This window comes from Pholis gunnellus (genome assembly GCF_910591455.1).
Source record: "Pholis gunnellus genome assembly, chromosome: 13".
Lineage (NCBI taxonomy): Eukaryota > Metazoa > Chordata > Actinopteri > Perciformes > Pholidae > Pholis > Pholis gunnellus.
In genome coordinates, this window is record NC_136540.1 from 6,294,683 (window position 1) to 6,310,527 (window position 15,845).

Consider the following 15,845-nt stretch of genomic DNA (forward strand, 5'->3'; position numbering starts at 1 on the left):
TCCAGGCTACCTAATGTTCATCAGGCCTTATCCCGCCTTTCTGTCCTGCTGTAAAACTGTCACCTTACTCTCCTGATATCAAAGCCTTTTTGTACTACTGCACCTGACCTGCATATAGTTTGATTTATTTTAGGTACTGAAGTTGTAAAAGTTCCTTTTAAAAGAAAATGCCTTTTGTAAATAGTAATTACTGCAATTTAAATATTTTCCTTTATTGTTTTTATATTATGCATATAAGAACATGAAAGTGTATTTTATTACAGACGTATTGTTTTTACCTTGTTTTCATCGGTCAGTTTATGTATTGGATGCTTCTGGACTTCCGTGTGTTCAGTGAATTATGTGCAAATGCAGTAAAGAAAAGAATTTAATGATGAAACCCAATTGTGTTTTTTCAGTTTGTTCTACTGGGGTTAAAGTCGAAAAACAGTCCAAAAAGTCATTCAATCAGGAGAGACTTCATTAGAATTTCACAATAATTTATTACACATTGTACAAATGTGAATAGTGCAACGTCTTTGGCGATTGGACTCCATCCTGAAGGAAGACAATCGATGTTGATGAAGGGAGTTGCTGCGGAGTTATAAACAGCATAGTATAGGATGTCGAAAAAAGTCATGAAAAAGTCAGTGTACCATGTCGAAAAGTCATAACTTTACTTAAGTTACTTTATTTTTAAAGTTGCTTTTTTAGTTACTTTACTTTTAAAGTTACTTTTTTAGTTACTTTACTTTTTTAGTTACTTTTAAAGTTACTTTACTTTTAAAGTTACTTTTTTAGTTACTTTACTTTTAAAGTTACTTTTTTAGTTACTTTACTTTTTTAGTTACTTTTTTAGTTACTTTACTTTTAAAGTTACTTTTTTAGTTACTTTACTTTTTTAGTTACTTTACTTTTAAAGTTACTTTTTTAGTTACTTTACTTTTAAAGTTACTTTTAAAGTTACTTTACTTTTAAAGTTACTTTTTTAGTTACTTTACTTTTAAAGTTACTTTTTTAGTTACTTTACTTTTAAAGTTACTTTACTTTTAAAGTTACTTTTTTAGTTACTTTACTTTTAAAGTTACTTTACTTTTAAAGTTACTTTTTTAGTTACTTTATTTTTATTTGAAAAACTCTTATTCCGTATCCCTGTAGTGTTGATTCAGAGTAAGCACTGCATTAATTACAACACCTTGCACATTTGGAAAACCAAAACTACACATATCTTTAATTTCAACCAACATATAAACAGTACAGTACACTACCTTACAGGTTTGGCGAATAGAAGTCTGTGTTCAGTGCATAATGTGCATGGCATGGGAGAAGATACATTCATCACCAGGTTGACCACAGCTGGCCGCTTCACTCCTCTGTGTCAGAGCTGTCTGCTGCGTCGGTGTTGTGGGTCAGCATGTAGTTGTCGATGGAGGGGCAGTTGTGGATGGAGTAACGCAGACGCTCAGCGAGGATGGCCTGGCTCGTGTAAGGGGGCAGGCGAAACAGGAAGAAGCAGGTCTGTGCAGTAGGGAGGCCGTTGACGGGCTGTAGGACATGATAGGGGAAAAAAGTTTAGTAGTTTGTACTATTGATATGTTTGCCCTCGTCAACAGGCTCGTTATTTCCGTTAGCGATGACCTCACCCTATCAACCTTGATGATTTGGAACTTCTGCGTGATATCAGCTGGGTTGGAAGGCAACCTGGACCGGCCAGAGACGAAACGGAGGAAAAGCACTCGCTCCTCATTGGTGAACTCCTCCAGGCTACCTAATGTTCATCAGGCCTTATCCCGCCTTTCTGTCCTGCTGTAAAACTGTCACCTTACTCTCCTGATATCAAAGCCTTTTTGTACTACTGCACCTGACCTGCATATAGTTTGATTTATTTTAGGTACTGAAGTTGTAAAAGTTCCTTTTAAAAGAAAATGCCTTTTGTAAATAGTAATTACTGCAATTTAAATATTTTCCTTTATTGTTTTTATATTATGCATATAAGAACATGAAAGTGTATTTTATTACAGACGTATTGTTTTTACCTTGTTTTCATCGGTCAGTTTATGTATTGGATGCTTCTGGACTTCCGTGTGTTCAGTGAATTATGTGCAAATGCAGTAAAGAAAAGAATTTAATGATGAAACCCAATTGTGTTTTTTCAGTTTGTTCTACTGGGGTTAAAGTCGAAAAACAGTCCAAAAAGTCATTCAATCAGGAGAGACTTCATTAGAATTTCACAATAATTTATTACACATTGTACAAATGTGAATAGTGCAACGTCTTTGGCGATTGGACTCCATCCTGAAGGAAGACAATCGATGTTGATGAAGGGAGTTGCTGCGGAGTTATAAACAGCATAGTATAGGATGTCGAAAAAAGTCATGAAAAAGTCAGTGTACCATGTCGAAAAGTCATAACTTTACTTAAGTTACTTTATTTTTAAAGTTGCTTTTTTAGTTACTTTACTTTTAAAGTTACTTTTTTAGTTACTTTATTTTTTTAGTTACTTTTAAAGTTACTTTACTTTTAAAGCTACTTTTTTAGTTACTTTACTTTTAAAGTTACTTTTTTAGTTACTTTACTTTTTTAGTTACTTTTTTAGTTACTTTACTTTTTTAGTTACTTTTAAAGTTACTTTACTTTTTTAGTTACTTTACTTTTAAAGTTACTTTTAAAGTTACTTTACTTTTAAAGTTACTTTTAAAGTTACTTTACTTTTAAAGTTACTTTTTTAGTTACTTTACTTTTAAAGTTACTTTTTTAGTTACTTTACTTTTAAAGTTACTTTACTTTTAAAGTTACTTTTTTAGTTACTTTACTTTTAAAGTTACTTTACTTTTAAAGTTACTTTTTTAGTTACTTTATTTTTATTTGAAAAACTCTTATTCCGTATCCCTGTAGTGTTGATTCAGAGTAAGCACTGCATTAATTACAACACCTTGCACATTTGGAAAACCAAAACTACACATATCTTTAATTTCAACCAACATATAAACAGTACAGTACACTACCTTACAGGTTTGGCGAATAGAAGTCTGTGTTCAGTGCATAATGTGCATGGCATGGGAGAAGATACATTCATCACCAGGTTGACCACAGCTGGCCGCTTCACTCCTCTGTGTCAGAGCTGTCTGCTGCGTCGGTGTTGTGGGTCAGCATGTAGTTGTCGATGGAGGGGCAGTTGTGGATGGAGTAACGCAGACGCTCAGCGAGGATGGCCTGGCTTGTGTAAGGGGGCAGGCGAAACAGGAAGAAGCAGGTCTGTGCAGTAGGGAGGCCGTTGACGGGCTGTAGGACATGATAGGGGAAAAAAGTTTAGTAGTTTGTACTATTGATATGTTTGCCCTCGTCAACAGGCTCGTTATTTCCGTTAGCGATGACCTCACCCTATCAACCTTGATGATTTGGAACTTCTGCGTGATATCAGCTGGGTTGGAAGGCAACCTGGACCGGCCAGAGACGAAACGGAGGAAAAGCACTCGCTCCTCATTGGTGAACTCCTCCAGGCTACCTAATGTTCATCAGGCCTTATCCCGCCTTTCTGTCCTGCTGTAAAACTGTCACCTTACTCTCCTGATATCAAAGCCTTTTTGTACTACTGCACCTGACCTGCATATAGTTTGATTTATTTTAGGTACTGAAGTTGTAAAAGTTCCTTTTAAAAGAAAATGCCTTTTGTAAATAGTAATTACTGCAATTTAAATATTTTCCTTTATTGTTTTTATATTATGCATATAAGAACATGAAAGTGTATTTTATTACAGACGTATTGTTTTTACCTTGTTTTCATCGGTCAGTTTATGTATTGGATGCTTCTGGACTTCCGTGTGTTCAGTGAATTATGTGCAAATGCAGCAAAGAAAAGAATTTAATGATGAAACCCAATTGTGTTTTTTCAGTTTGTTCTACTGGGGTTAAAGTCGAAAAACAGTCCAAAAAGTCATTCAATCAGGAGAGACTTCATTAGAATTTCACAATAATTTATTACACATTGTACAAATGTGAATAGTGCAACGTCTTTGGCGATTGGACTCCATCCTGAAGGAAGACAATCGATGTTGATGAAGGGAGTTGCTGCGGAGTTATAAACAGCATAGTATAGGATGTCGAAAAAAGTCATGAAAAAGTCAGTGTACCATGTCGAAAAGTCATAACTTTACTTAAGTTACTTTATTTTTAAAGTTGCTTTTTTAGTTACTTTACTTTTAAAGTTACTTTTTTAGTTACTTTACTTTTTTAGTTACTTTTAAAGTTACTTTACTTTTAAAGTTACTTTTTTAGTTACTTTACTTTTAAAGTTACTTTTTTAGTTACTTTACTTTTAAAGTTACTTTTTTAGTTACTTTACTTTTTTAGTTACTTTTAAAGTTACTTTACTTTTAAAGTTACTTTTTTAGTTACTTTACTTTTAAAGTTACTTTTTTAGTTACTTTACTTTTTTAGTTACTTTTAAAGTTACTTTACTTTTAAAGTTACTTTTTTAGTTACTTTACTTTTAAAGTTACTTTTTTAGTTACTTTACTTTTTTAGTTACTTTTTTAGTTACTTTACTTTTAAAGTTACTTTTTTAGTTACTTTACTTTTTTAGTTACTTTTAAAGTTACTTTACTTTTAAAGTTACTTTTTTAGCTACTTTACTTTTTTAGTTACTTTTTTAGTTACTTTTTTAGTTACTTTACTTTTAAAGTTACTTTTTAGTTACTTTACTTTTAAAGTTACTTTTTTAGTTACTTTACTTTTAAAGTTACTTTTAAAGTTACTCTACTTTTAAAGTTACTTTTTTAGTTACTTAACTTTTTTAGTTACTTTACTTTTAAAGTTACTTTTTTAATTACTTTACTTTTTTAGTTACTTTTAAAGTTACTTTACTTTTAAAGTTACTTTTTTAGTTACTTTACTTTTAAAGTTACTTTTTTAGTTACTTTACTTTTAAAGTTACTTTTTTAGTTACTTTACTTTTTTAGTTACTTTTAAAGTTACTTTACTTTTAAAGTTACTTTTTTAGTTACTTTACTTTTTTAGTTACTTTTTTAGTTACTTTTTTAGTTACTTTACTTTTAAAGTTACTTTTTTAGTTACTTTACTTTTAAAGTTACTTTTTTAGTTACTTTACTTTTAAAGTTACTTTTTTAGTTACTTTACTTTTAAAGTTACTTTTTTAGTTACTTTTCTTTTTTAGTTACTTTTAAAGTTACTTTACTTTTAAAGTTACTTTTAAAGTTACTTTACTTTTAAAGTTACTTTTTTAGTTACTTTACTTTTAAAGTTACTTTTTTAGTTACTTTACTTTTAAAGTTACTTTACTTTTAAAGTTACTTTTTTAGTTACTTTACTTTTAAAGTTACTTTACTTTTAAAGTTACTTTTTTAGTTACTTTATTTTTATTTGAAAAACTCTTATTCCGTATCCCTGTAGTGTTGATTCAGAGTAAGCACTGCATTAATTACAACACCTTGCACATTTGGAAAACCAAAACTACACATATCTTTAATTTCAACCAACATATAAACAGTACAGTACACTACCTTACAGGTTTGGCGAATAGAAGTCTGTGTTCAGTGCATAATGTGCATGGCATGGGAGAAGATACATTCATCACCAGGTTGACCACAGCTGGCCGCTTCACTCCTCTGTGTCAGAGCTGTCTGCTGCGTCGGTGTTGTGGGTCAGCATGTAGTTGTCGATGGAGGGGCAGTTGTGGATGGAGTAACGCAGACGCTCAGCGAGGATGGCCTGGCTCGTGTAAGGGGGCAGGCGAAACAGGAAGAAGCAGGTCTGTGCAGTAGGGAGGCCGTTGACGGGCTGTAGGACATGATAGGGGAAAAAAGTTTAGTAGTTTGTACTATTGATATGTTTGCCCTCGTCAACAGGCTCGTTATTTCCGTTAGCGATGACCTCACCCTATCAACCTTGATGATTTGGAACTTCTGCGTGATATCAGCTGGGTTGGAAGGCAACCTGGACCGGCCAGAGACGAAACGGAGGAAAAGCACTCGCTCCTCATTGGTGAACTCCTCCAGGCTACCTAATGTTCATCAGGCCTTATCCCGCCTTTCTGTCCTGCTGTAAAACTGTCACCTTACTCTCCTGATATCAAAGCCTTTTTGTACTACTGCACCTGACCTGCATATAGTTTGATTTATTTTAGGTACTGAAGTTGTAAAAGTTCCTTTTAAAAGAAAATGCCTTTTGTAAATAGTAATTACTGCAATTTAAATATTTTCCTTTATTGTTTTTATATTATGCATATAAGAACATGAAAGTGTATTTTATTACAGACGTATTGTTTTTACCTTGTTTTCATCGGTCAGTTTATGTATTGGATGCTTCTGGACTTCCGTGTGTTCAGTGAATTATGTGCAAATGCAGCAAAGAAAAGAATTTAATGATGAAACCCAATTGTGTTTTTTCAGTTTGTTCTACTGGGGTTAAAGTCGAAAAACAGTCAAAAAAGTCATTCAATCAGGAGAGACTTCATTAGAATTTCACAATAATTTATTACACATTGTACAAATGTGAATAGTGCAACGTCTTTGGCGATTGGACTCCATCCTGAAGGAAGACAATCGATGTTGATGAAGGGAGTTGCTGCGGAGTTATAAACAGCATAGTATAGGATGTCGAAAAAAGTCATGAAAAAGTCAGTGTACCATGTCGAAAAGTCATAACTTTACTTAAGTTACTTTATTTTTAAAGTTGCTTTTTTAGTTACTTTACTTTTAAAGTTACTTTTTTAGTTACTTTACTTTTTTAGTTACTTTTTTAGTTACTTTACTTTTAAAGTTACTTTTTTAGTTACTTTACTTTTAAAGTTACTTTTTTAGTTACTTTACTTTTTTAGTTACTTTTTTAGTTACTTTACTTTTAAAGTTACTTTTTTAGTTACTTTACTTTTTTAGTTACTTTACTTTTAAAGTTACTTTTTTAGTTACTTTACTTTTAAAGTTACTTTTAAAGTTACTTTACTTTTAAAGTTACTTTTTTAGTTACTTTACTTTTAAAGTTACTTTTTTAGTTACTTTACTTTTAAAGTTACTTTACTTTTAAAGTTACTTTTTTAGTTACTTTACTTTTAAAGTTACTTTACTTTTAAAGTTACTTTTTTAGTTACTTTATTTTTATTTGAAAAACTCTTATTCCGTATCCCTGTAGTGTTGATTCAGAGTAAGCACTGCATTAATTACAACACCTTGCACATTTGGAAAACCAAAACTACACATATCTTTAATTTCAACCAACATATAAACAGTACAGTACACTACCTTACAGGTTTGGCGAATAGAAGTCTGTGTTCAGTGCATAATGTGCATGGCATGGGAGAAGATACATTCATCACCAGGTTGACCACAGCTGGCCGCTTCACTCCTCTGTGTCAGAGCTGTCTGCTGCGTCGGTGTTGTGGGTCAGCATGTAGTTGTCGATGGAGGGGCAGTTGTGGATGGAGTAACGCAGACGCTCAGCGAGGATGGCCTGGCTCGTGTAAGGGGGCAGGCGAAACAGGAAGAAGCAGGTCTGTGCAGTAGGGAGGCCGTTGACGGGCTGTAGGACATGATAGGGGAAAAAAGTTTAGTAGTTTGTACTATTGATATGTTTGCCCTCGTCAACAGGCTCGTTATTTCCGTTAGCGATGACCTCACCCTATCAACCTTGATGATTTGGAACTTCTGCGTGATATCAGCTGGGTTGGAAGGCAACCTGGACCGGCCAGAGACGAAACGGAGGAAAAGCACTCGCTCCTCATTGGTGAACTCCTCCAGGCTACCTAATGTTCATCAGGCCTTATCCCGCCTTTCTGTCCTGCTGTAAAACTGTCACCTTACTCTCCTGATATCAAAGCCTTTTTGTACTACTGCACCTGACCTGCATATAGTTTGATTTATTTTAGGTACTGAAGTTGTAAAAGTTCCTTTTAAAAGAAAATGCCTTTTGTAAATAGTAATTACTGCAATTTAAATATTTTCCTTTATTGTTTTTATATTATGCATATAAGAACATGAAAGTGTATTTTATTACAGACGTATTGTTTTTACCTTGTTTTCATCGGTCAGTTTATGTATTGGATGCTTCTGGACTTCCGTGTGTTCAGTGAATTATGTGCAAATGCAGTAAAGAAAAGAATTTAATGATGAAACCCAATTGTGTTTTTTCAGTTTGTTCTACTGGGGTTAAAGTCGAAAAACAGTCCAAAAAGTCATTCAATCAGGAGAGACTTCATTAGAATTTCACAATAATTTATTACACATTGTACAAATGTGAATAGTGCAACGTCTTTGGCGATTGGACTCCATCCTGAAGGAAGACAATCGATGTTGATGAAGGGAGTTGCTGCGGAGTTATAAACAGCATAGTATAGGATGTCGAAAAAAGTCATGAAAAAGTCAGTGTACCATGTCGAAAAGTCATAACTTTACTTAAGTTACTTTATTTTTAAAGTTGCTTTTTTAGTTACTTTACTTTTAAAGTTACTTTTTTAGTTACTTTATTTTTTTAGTTACTTTTAAAGTTACTTTACTTTTAAAGTTACTTTTTTAGTTACTTTACTTTTAAAGTTACTTTTTTAGTTACTTTACTTTTTTAGTTACTTTTTTAGTTACTTTACTTTTAAAGTTACTTTTTTAGTTACTTTACTTTTTTAGTTACTTTTAAAGTTACTTTACTTTTAAAGTTACTTTTTTAGTTACTTTACTTTTTTAGTTACTTTTAAAGTTACTTTACTTTTAAAGTTACTTTTTTAGTTACTTTACTTTTTTAGTTACTTTACTTTTAAAGTTACTTTTTTAGTTACTTTATTTTTATTTGAAAAACTCTTATTCCGTATCCCTGTAGTGTTGATTCAGAGTAAGCACTGCATTAATTACAACACCTTGCACATTTGGAAAACCAAAACTACACATATCTTTAATTTCAACCAACATATAAACAGTACAGTACACTACCTTACAGGTTTGGCGAATAGAAGTCTGTGTTCAGTGCATAATGTGCATGGCATGGGAGAAGATACATTCATCACCAGGTTGACCACAGCTGGCCGCTTCACTCCTCTGTGTCGGAGCTGTCTGCTGCGTCGGTGTTGTGGGTCAGCATGTAGTTGTCGATGGAGGGGCAGTTGTGGATGGAGTAATGCAGACGCTCAGCGAGGATGGCCTGGCTCGTGTAAGGGGGCAGGCGAAACAGGAAGAAGCAGGTCTGTGCAGTAGGGAGGCCGTTGACGGGCTGTAGGACATGATAGGGGGAAAAAGTTTAGTAGTTTGTACTATTGATATGTTTGCCCTCGTCAACAGGCTCGTTATTTCCGTTAGCGATGACCTCACCCTATCAACCTTGATGATTTGGAACTTCTGCGTGATATCAGCTGGGTTGGAAGGCAACCTGGACCGGCCAGAGACGAAACGGAGGAAAAGCACTCGCTCCTCATTGGTGAACTCCTCCAGGCTACCTAATGTTCATCAGGCCTTATCCCGCCTTTCTGTCCTGCTGTAAAACTGTCACCTTACTCTCCTGATATCAAAGCCTTTTTGTACTACTGCACCTGACCTGCATATAGTTTGATTTATTTTAGGTACTGAAGTTGTAAAAGTTCCTTTTAAAAGAAAATGCCTTTTGTAAATAGTAATTACTGCAATTTAAATATTTTCCTTTATTGTTTTTATATTATGCATATAAGAACATGAAAGTGTATTTTATTACAGACGTATTGTTTTTACCTTGTTTTCATCGGTCAGTTTATGTATTGGATGCTTCTGGACTTCCGTGTGTTCAGTGAATTATGTGCAAATGCAGTAAAGAAAAGAATTTAATGATGAAACCCAATTGTGTTTTTTCAGTTTGTTCTACTGGGGTTAAAGTCGAAAAACAGTCCAAAAAGTCATTCAATCAGGAGAGACTTCATTAGAATTTCACAATAATTTATCACACATTGTACAAATGTGAATAGTGCAACGTCTTTGGCGATTGGACTCCATCCTGAAGGAAGACAATCGATGTTGATGAAGGGAGTTGCTGCGGAGTTATAAACAGCATAGTATAGGATGTCGAAAAAAGTCATGAAAAAGTCAGTGTACCATGTCGAAAAGTCATAACTTTACTTAAGTTACTTTATTTTTAAAGTTGCTTTTTTAGTTACTTTACTTTTAAAGTTACTTTTTTAGTTACTTTACTTTTTTAGTTACTTTTAAAGTTACTTTACTTTTAAAGTTACTTTTTTAGTTACTTTACTTTTAAAGTTACTTTTTTAGTTACTTTACTTTTAAAGTTACTTTTTTAGTTACTTTACTTTTTTAGTTACTTTTAAAGTTACTTTACTTTTAAAGTTACTTTTTTAGTTACTTTACTTTTAAAGTTACTTTTTTAGTTACTTTACTTTTAAAGTTACTTTTTTAGTTACTTTACTTTTTTAGTTACTTTTAAAGTTACTTTACTTTTAAAGTTACTTTTTTAGTTACTTTACTTTTAAAGTTACTTTTTTAGTTACTTTACTTTTTTAGTTACTTTTTTAGTTACTTTACTTTTAAAGTTACTTTTTTAGTTACTTTACTTTTTTAGTTACTTTTAAAGTTACTTTACTTTTAAAGTTACTTTTTTAGCTACTTTACTTTTTTAGTTACTTTTTTAGTTACTTTACTTTTAAAGTTACTTTTTAGTTACTTTACTTTTAAAGTTACTTTTTTAGTTACTTTACTTTTAAAGTTACTTTTAAAGTTACTCTACTTTTAAAGTTACTTTTTTAGTTACTTTACTTTTTTAGTTACTTTACTTTTAAAGTTACGTTTTTAGTTACTTTACTTTTTTAGTTACTTTTAAAGTTACTTTACTTTTAAAGTTACTTTTTTAGTTACTTTACTTTTAAAGTTACTTTTTTAGTTACTTTACTTTTAAAGTTACTTTTTTAGTTACTTTACTTTTTTAGTTACTTTTAAAGTTACTTTACTTTTAAAGTTACTTTTTTAGTTACTTTACTTTTTTAGTTACTTTTTTAGTTACTTTACTTTTAAAGTTACTTTTTTAGTTACTTTACTTTTAAAGTTACTTTTTTAGTTACTTTACTTTTAAAGTTACTTTTTATGTTACTTTACTTTTAAAGTTACTTTTTTAGTTACTTTACTTTTAAAGTTACTTTTTTAGTTACTTTACTTTTTTAGTTACTTTTAAAGTTACTTTACTTTTAAAGTTACTTTTTTAGTTACTTTACTTTTTTAGTTACTTTTTTAGTTACTTTACTTTTAAAGTTACTTTTTTAGTTACTTTACTTTTAAAGTTACTTTTTTAGTTACTTTACTTTTAAAGTTACTTTTTTAGTTACTTTTCTTTTTTAGTTACTTTTAAAGTTACTTTACTTTTAAAGTTACTTTTTTAGTTACTTTACTTATAAAGTTACTTTTTTAGTTACTTTACTTTTTTAGTTACTTTTTTAGTTACTTTACTTTTAAAGTTACTTTTTTAGTTACTTTACTTTTAAAGTTACTTTTTTAGTTACTTTACTTTTAAAGTTACTTTTTTAGTTACTTTACTTTTAAAGTTACTTTTTTAGTTACTTTTCTTTTTTAGTTACTTTTAAAGTTACTTTACTTTTAAAGTTACTTTTTTAGTTACTTTACTTTTTTAGTTACTTTTTTAGTTACTTTACTTTTAAAGTTACTTTTTTAGTTACTTTACTTTTAAAGTTACTTTTTTAGTTACTTTACTTTTAAAGTTACTTTTTTAGTTACTTTACTTTTAAAGTTACTTTTTTAGTTACTTTACTTTTTTAGTTACTTTTAAAGTTACTTTACTTTTAAAGTTACTTTTTTAGTTACTTTACTTTTAAAGTTACTTTTTTAGTTACTTTACTTTTAAAATTACTTTTTTAGTTACTTTACTTTTTTAGTTACTTTTAAAGTTACTTTACTTTTAAAGTTACTTTTTTAGTTACTTTACTTTTTTAGTTACTTTTTTAGTTACTTTACTTTTAAAGTTACTTTTTTAGTTACTTTACTTTTAAAGTTACTTTTAAAGTTACTTTACTTTTAAAGTTACTTTTTTAGTTACTTTACTTTTAAAGTTACTTTTTTAGTTACTTTACTTTTTTAGTTACTTTTTTAGTTACTTTACTTTTAAAGTTACTTTTTTAGTTACTTTACTTTTAAAGTTACTTTTTTAGTTACTTTACTTTTAAAGTTACTTTTAAAGTTACTTTACTTTTAAAGTTACTTTTTTAGTTACTTTACTTTTAAAGTTACTTTTTTAGTTACTTTACTTTTAAAGTTACTTTTTTAGTTACTTTATTTTTATTTGAAAAACTCTTATTCCGTATCCCTGTAGTGTTGATTCAGAGTAAGCACTGCATTAATTACAACACCTTGCACATTTGGAAAACCAAAACTACACATATCTTTAATTTCAACCAACATATAAGCAGTACAGTACACTACCTTACAGGTTTGGCGAATAGAAGTCTGTGTTCATTGCATAATGTGCATGGCATGGGAGAAGATACATTCATCACCAGGTTGACCACAGCTGGCCGCTTCACTCCTCTGTGTCAGAGCTGTCTGCTGCGTCGGTGTTGTGGGTCAGCATGTAGTTGTCGATGGAGGGGCAGTTGTGGATGGAGTAACGCAGACGCTCAGCGAGGATGACCTGGCTCGTGTAAGGGGGCAGGCGAAACAGGAAGAAGCAGGTCTGTGCAGTAGGGAGGCCGTTGACGGGCTGTAGGACATGATAGGGGAAAAAAGTTTAGTAGTTTGTACTATTGATATGTTTGCCCTCGTCAACAGGCTCGTTATTTCCGTTAGCGATGACCTCACCCTATCAACCTTGATGATTTGGAACTTCTGCGTGATATCAGCTGGGTTGGAAGGCAACCTGGACCGGCCAGAGACGAAACGGAGGAAAAGCACTCGCTCCTCATTGGTGAACTCCTCCAGGCTACCTAATGTTCATCAGGCCTTATCCCGCCTTTCTGTCCTGCTGTAAAACTGTCACCTTACTCTCCTGATATCAAAGCCTTTTTGTACTACTGCACCTGACCTGCATATAGTTTGATTTATTTTAGGTACTGAAGTTGTAAAAGTTCCTTTTAAAAGAAAATGCCTTTTGTAAATAGTAATTACTGCAATTTAAATATTTTCCTTTATTGTTTTTATATTATGCATATAAGAACATGAAAGTGTATTTTATTACAGACGTATTGTTTTTACCTTGTTTTCATCGGTCAGTTTATGTATTGGATGCTTCTGGACTTCCGTGTGTTCAGTGAATTATGTGCAAATGCAGCAAAGAAAAGAATTTAATGATGAAACCCAATTGTGTTTTTTCAGTTTGTTCTACTGGGGTTAAAGTCGAAAAACAGTCAAAAAAGTCATTCAATCAGGAGAGACTTCATTAGAATTTCACAATAATTTATTACACATTGTACAAATGTGAATAGTGCAACGTCTTTGGCGATTGGACTCCATCCTGAAGGAAGACAATCGATGTTGATGAAGGGAGTTGCTGCGGAGTTATAAACAGCATAGTATAGGATGTCGAAAAAAGTCATGAAAAAGTCAGTGTACCATGTCGAAAAGTCATAACTTTACTTAAGTTACTTTATTTTTAGGGCCCGAGCACTGACAACGTCGGGTCCGCGAGGTCCCTATTGTATCTGTAGGAATTATTATTATACCCTATGATGAAAAACCGTTTAAGGGTATGTGTCTTGTCCCAAACCTCCCCATATTTGGCGAGCATATCAGGACTGCGGAAAATTTTGATATTTTATGGGTCCAATGCTCAAGCATACAAAAATACTCACTAGCGCCCCCTAGAAGTTGGAAAGGCAAGACCCGACAGCCCGTATGTCCAAATTACGTAAGATTTTACAGACATGAGCAACTGAATGAGTTCTATAAAAAATAATATTGGGACCCTAAGCTCCGCCTACCAAAATCTTCCGCCATTTTGAATTTTGTAAAAAAAAAAAAAAAATCACTTCTCCTAGACCCTGGGTCTGATTGGTACCAAACTTGCTGTGAATCATTATTGGATATCTATCATCAACAGTTTCAAAAGAAAAGTTTGTTGATATCTTATTGCATTAAGAATATATGGACCAATGAATTTCATGAGGAATTGGCCTTCTACAGCAATATATATAACTTCAAAACCATGTGGCTTATCATCACGAAATCTGTAGCATATGTTCACATTGTGTCCTGTAACATACACTCAAATTTTTATTCCATACAACCTCTAGGGGGCGATGCAGTAATACTCCCATTTCTTTGCATTTTGAGGCTTTTTTCATTGTTTTCAGGCATTGTACTTTAACGAACTCCTCCCACAGAATTTATACAATCAACTTCAAATTTGGTCAAGATGATCTCAAGACATTCATGATGAAAAGTTACTGAAATGGTGTACTGATATTGAACGACCTTCGTTTTATGTGGCGCCCATGTCAGGCACATTTCGTGCCGTTCGCCATGAAAGAGGAAGTTGTTGTAACTACAAGGTACTTTATTCAATCTGCCCCAAACTTGTTATGCATGATGCTGGTCCAGGCCTGAACACATTTCCATGCCAACATTTTCACAAAGTCATAGCGCCACCTACTGGCACAAGGAAATGACAAGTTTTATACTTTGATGTACTTCGACTAGGAAGTTGCCCAGATCACTCTCAAATATGGTAAGGTAATTTGTAAGACAATGATGATGCTTCATCATGAATATTGTGAGTTGTCGTTAAACGCTGTTGCCGTGGCAACGCGTCATTCGCCATGAAAAATGAAGCTTATTTTTCTGTGACTTAGGATGCTCAACAAGCCTTGGAACTTTGCACAGGTGTCATAGGTGATGGAAATAAATATTTCATATGGCTTTTTGGCTTGACCCTTTCAAATTGCCTCGATAGCGTCCCCTACAAATATTCAAAAACGCAGCCCCAGCGCTACGTTTGACCTACATGTATGCAATTTGGTAGGCACGTGTATCATATGAAGACTTAAAAATAAATGTCTTGCGACCATGCTCTAAAATTAACGGAAAGTCGGCCATTTTGATTTTTGTGTGAATTTTCACATGCTTTCTAGTCGCTATACTTTAACGAACTCCTCCTAGGGACTTTGTCAGATCCACTTCATATTTGGTCAGTATAATCTAAAGACTGTTGCAATTAAAAGTTACTAAAAGTTTCACGTTTGCTGGAATGGCGTAGCCGTGGCATGGCGGCCATTTTAAGTGATTCGCCATTAAACAAGCTGATGTAACTCCACTGGAATTGCTCAAATCTGTCCCAAACTTGCCATACTTGATAATAGTCATGGCCTGAGGATGTCTATGAGCCAATTTCCACTTAAAGTCATAGTGCCACCTACTGGCAACAGGAAGACAGCGTTATGTGACACTGAATTTGATATACATGATGTGGTCTATATTTGATATAGAGCAACATAATGCATGTTTGCGCGTGTTCTCTAGCGCCACATAGTGGATACAGGAACTGGTGAAATATTTGCACTCCATAATTTCCAGTGTCACACAGTCCAAGCATTAAAAATACGTCTACCTTGTGGGCTCGCTGTCTGATGGTCGCAGATATTTATGGCCGCTTCTGCCGGCATCCCGCCAGTACCCCCGACGTGCGGGAGGATGCGAGGGCCCGTACATCGCTGCTTGCAGCTTTAATTTAATTTAAAATGGTAATTGGGCACACATACAGGACTGTCTCAGAAAATTAGAATATTGTGATAAAGTTCTTTATTTTGTGTAATGCAATTAAAAAAACAAAAATGTCATGCATTCTGGATTCATTACAAATCAACTGAAATATTGCAAGCCTTTTATTCTTTTAATATTGCTGATTATGGCTTACAGCTTAAGAAAACTCAAATATCCTATCTCTAAATATTAGAA